Genomic DNA, 5,308 nt, shown 5'->3' with positions numbered 1-5,308 from the left:
ATTCATAGTTTTAAAGTCAGCTGAATGGATTACTGAAAGGATTAGAATTATTCCAAATTTTTGAAGATGAGTGAGAAAATTACCCCTTTTTTTTCCAAATTGATTCTCTAGCAACAGCAGTTTGAATCAATATGATAAAAAGTTTCTATTCATCTTCATAGTTTTTGGACTGATGTTTTTCCTGATTTTGAAGTAGCAATCAGTGAAACTGTTGTAGATGCCATGTATAGTATAGACTCTACTTCATACTCTTTTCTCCACTATGAGGCTTATGGAAAGAGCATGGACTTGCCACCCAGAGATTTAACAGATGCTATGATCAATCACCTCATGAGACCTGTGTGTATCCTGCAGAACTCTTACTTTCTCACAGATTTTGTTATTCTTCATACAATGATATCAGACAAGTTGACATAACAAAAACAGGTTTAAGGCCAAGAAATGAGATTGCTCAGTTCATTGAACCATTGCTTTAACTCCTCCTCACCACCCACCTGCTATTTTTTGCCTTATTTTCTTGTTTTGCTGCACAGCCACAGGCTGAGGTTCGTGCTTAGTCCAAATAATTTTTAAAAACCCAAAAAACATGAGTTGGGCATTCCTAAAAAACCTCCCAAACCTACTTAAGCAGGATCCTAAAATCTCAGCAGGATTATCACTGAGCTATTGGGTTTTACTCTAGGCTGAAGTGATGCAATCTGGTGGAGGGACATTGGGCTTTCTGATCCATATCTTGCTGTCAGATGTATTTCTATCTGGAGTGCATCCTGCTCACTGACAGGGAAGCACACACTGCTCACTGGCACATGTCTGGCACCAGGAGCATCTGAGACTGACCCATCAGAGGCAATTGGGATTAGCAGAGTCTGATATTCCATTCTTTGAGAAAGGTGATGAATGTTGTCTGACTTTGTGCAAAGGAAAGTCAGCTGTATTCAAAGGCAAACCAAGATGTTCTCTGTGTTTTAAAAACAAAAGAACACAAAAACAACCCCTGAAAGCACTACAGTGAGCAAACAAGAAAAACTTACAGCAGATAAGGTGTAGTAGGGCAACTCTCTTGTGGGAGATGAGACCTTTTGGATATAGTCACACAAACAAACAAATAAACCATAAAACCTGTCTGCAGTTAAGCAGTACAGGTTCAGTGATTACTCAAAAATATTTAGCTTTTGAATTCTCTCTCCTGGTGTCATTCTACTTATGCAACACTGAAGTCTCAGAAGTCATGAAAAGATCTTATATCAAATACAATTGGAAAGCAGAGGGTGCTGTAATTCACCTGCTGCCCCTGCAGTCATGCTCCACGAAACAGTCTGGAATTCCTCAGCAGAGACCCTGAAACTGCTGTTCAGCTCATCTGATGATCTTGATATGCTGCAAAGAATTATTCAAAATATTCAAATGTAAAGATTTGTGATTAGTTTGAAGGTAAGCACATTGTCAGCCAGATCATTTATTTTCACGTAATTTGTATCATTCTATCTCTAAACTGTAATTTTTTCCAGGTCTGCCACACACTGTATGTGGGTAACTAAGAGCTGTGGTGCACCAGTTGCTGTGTGCAGGGTACAAGTCAAGGGAAGCTCGTTTTTGGAACTGGACTTCTCTGGGGGAGAGTCTTGAAGCTACGCTTGGTAGCTGAACTCTTCTGTTTAAATCCAAGGGCCGCACAGTGTTGGGTAGTTGGTGCTGCCTGGCAGTAAGAGACAAAATGCCAGCAAGATGTTGATGCAGAGGGCAGCTGGCTATGGGCTTGAGTTCATCACAACCTGCTCTGATTGATGAATGCTAGCACAATTAATGATTTGGGTGTACGCTGGTACACTGGTGCACTCACACTTCAGAACGAGTAGTAAATATCCAGTGCACACCTCCTTTGCTCCAGATTATCTACAATTATAGGAATACATTCAATTGATATATAAAAGGTTCCTATTATCTACAACTATAGGAATACCTTCAACTGATACAGAAAAGGTTCATATTTTTAAAACCCACCCACTTCTGTGTGGTGCTGCAACCCATGGATGAATAGTAGGAATCTTGTCCGTTGTGGTTTCACGACCCAGTCCTCCTGTGATTTCCAGCTGAGGTACTGAAATGACAGACAATGTAAAAGCAGTCAGAAAAAACAGTTCCTGACTGTCTCATGATCATCTTTCTTTTCCCTATGCTAATCACTACTTTCACTAATCAACTTTTTATCAGTTACTCCAAGTTTTCCCTCCGGCTTCTTTTCGTAATCTCTTACTGAAATTTGAGAGTGAAAACTAAGCTGTTTCTGTTGGCATCTCTGCTGTCAACTTTGTTTCAGGAGTCTAAAACTAGATGTGATCTTTGTCTTTTTGCCCCTCTTGAAGGTATACATGAACCATGTATCAATTAGTTTGGTGGATATGTACAAATTTCCTTCTTTTCTTTGTGCCTGAACTACCAAAATCTTTATCTGAGCACCCTGTCTTAAATGCTGTAACCTTCCTCCCCTCCGGATGGAGTTATGTCTGACTGCTAAGCTAGTCTTACATCACTTCAGCACCAAAATGGGGAGGTTTTTGTCCTGCCTGCTCCCACCCTGATTCCTTCCCCTTCCTTGACCCATTCTGTCACCTGCCAGACCCTGGGTTCAGCCTGACAGAAAGCTCTCTACTGCTTGTTCCTGTACTAGTCTTCTGCCTGTTTAGTGAGTTGAATATTCTAATCATGGGGTCCAAAAAGCACCAGAGCCAAGGGAAAGCAAGGAGCAGCAGCAAGGAATGAGTTTGGGGCAAACTGGAAGAATGTTTTCAGACTGAGGATTATAGCCAGCTAGAACTCTGCTGTTGAACTTTACTTTCAACCTTCACTGACTGATGGAGCCCTTCCACAGTCCTCATGGTGTGTAGTTTCTAAGTTTGTCTCCTTTCTTATCGCTTTGGGCACATTTCTTCATATTGTTTCTTTCTCATTTCAGCACACAAAATTTAAGCTTCTTGTCTTCACCTCAAATGCCTTCAGAGTTCTGCTCCTCTCTGTTATCTTCTCCTATCATAACCCATAACCTTCATTTTACCAATGATACTTTCATTTTCCACCCACTTGCCTTTTTTTTTAGCTATGGAGGTGTATGTGTCTATATATGCACACATTTGTTTCATATTTGCCTATATACACAAAGATCCCTTCCCCAGTTCATCAGCAAGATAAAAACTCTTTCTTCAAAATATGCATCTTTGTATGAAAATAATTAATAACAATAATGTAGGACAAATGAAAGAAGCTATTGTTTATGGTTTAGGTGAGTAAGGAGAGTAATGCTTATTTAGTTTAAATACTCAGTCACTCTCCTCAGATCTCTTTTATCTCTAAGAGTCAATTTTGTGCAACAGGGATTGTGTATTGCACGTATTTTTTGGGCCCATTACACAGTAGGGACCTGACCCTGATGCTTGTACCCAAGCAGAAATATTTCATAACATCAAATATAAGTGAAGGAAGTCAAATAAAATGACATCCGTCTTCAGTGCTTGAAAACAGAAAATCATCAAAAGTGTTTTTTGAAGTTTGGCTTTTCTGAAAAATTATTTTGCATTTTATTACCTCTTTTTTTTTTGCCTAACCTAGGCAGCAGCAGCCTGTGCTGGCAGCAGTGGAGGCGTTCCCATCAGACAAGTTTTCAAAATAGAACTGCCACAGGAATTCCAGCTGTCATCCTACTCACGATGTGGCCTTTGTTGGTGATGCTCCAGAGAGTACCTTTAGCTTCTCATTTCAGGACAGGTGGTGGTTGTCAAAGAAACCCCTCACTGATGCATTGTTTCATTACTTGTTATATAAAATACATTTTTTCAGTGTGTATCACAGATCAAAGCATGGGTGGTTGATAATAATTTTGAAAATGATTTTGTCAAGAATTTTGAAAAGAAGGAGTACAGGTACAAAAGAGAAGATGGGCAGCATTCAGGTAAATTCAGATTTGATCTGGCCTTCATGAGGGGCACAGCAGCAGAAATATGGGCAGAAGTTGAAGTATGGAAGCTTCCATTCATAGTGCTCATCTCTCAGGCTGTCAGTGCTTCTGAGCAGGGACTGGGTTAATAGGCTGGCTAAATCCCATGGCTGTCTTTTGTATATCCCAGTGTACTCTAGTACACACTATCTAGCGGCGAGGGTCTTTTGTATGACTTCCACTAGGTAATTGAGTGTGTGTGGGGTCAAATATTTCAGAATATCCATCAGCTTCTTTCACTGAACAAGGTAGGAATAGAGTGCCAGCAGGCAGCTGCCCAGCTGGGACTTTCTGTTCCCTTCTCTCTGACACCCCGCTGATGGAGCCCACTGTTTATTTTCTGGTGCCTGTGCAATGTACTTTTTATTTGTCACTATTTTATACTGCTTGTGTTATAACTCTGATAGTCAGGCTTGTAAAAGAAGAAAGGTTTGTAAGGGCAAGAAATATCTGTGATTATATCAGCTGATATAAAATGTGGTCAAGCTTTCCAGTTTGTGTGCATTTCAGCAAGTCTGATGCAGATAACACTGGCAATCATTATTCCCAGGCTGCTGATATATCTGTCGGAGCAGCAAAACAGATCTAGGAGTCCTTCACCCTTCCAGAGCTACTCATTCCTCACCCCATCCCTGCAGTGACTGTTCCCTCAGAATGGGACTATACTGTAATGCTAGTGAAGTTCTGCAAGTCATTTTGAAGTAACAAACAAAAGAAAAAGTAATCTGTAATTATGTTAATGAATTAGTCCATTCGTGGGAGAAGTGATGTTACCAGAGAGTTTCAGTACCAAGAGAGTTGACAGATTGAAATGAAGAGAAAGAATTTGCAGAACAGGAACAAGGGAGCAGGAGATGAGATGCTGAGAGAATTGCAATGAACATAAATTTGATGTCTCTATTTATTCTGTACTATTTAATAATAAATCGTATTATAGTCATACTTAAACGTAAAAGCTTTGTAAGTCTCCCTTCAGAGCTGGGACTCAAATGTGAGAAGGAATTGCTGTTTTGCAATAGTAAGTGATGACTCTGCTTTTTTATTTATAATTCTCGTGAGTTTGTTCTAGTATGTAGAGGTTGACAGGTTTCACCGAGGTACGCTCTCCAGGGACCTCTGGCATGCTGCACAATGTGCATCACATGCTGGCTGTGAAGTCTGATGGCTGAGGAATTAGGAGTATTTCTTGTAGACCTTCTGGGGGCAGGCTGGTAGCTTTTTAATTTCTGATTCTGGCATGATGTGGTTGTATTCAGTCCTCTGCTCCTTTCCCTTTCCCTTTCCCTTTCCCTTTCCCTTTCCCTTTCCCTTTCCCTTTCC

The sequence above is a fragment of the Corvus kubaryi genome, unplaced genomic scaffold, assembly GCF_017639235.1.
Source record: "Corvus kubaryi isolate FWS band 111438036 unplaced genomic scaffold, C.kubaryi_AGA036_p1.0 37398, whole genome shotgun sequence".
Lineage (NCBI taxonomy): Eukaryota > Metazoa > Chordata > Aves > Passeriformes > Corvidae > Corvus > Corvus kubaryi.
The sequence above is the reverse complement of the archived record's forward strand: the minus strand, read 5'-3'. Positions refer to the sequence as shown.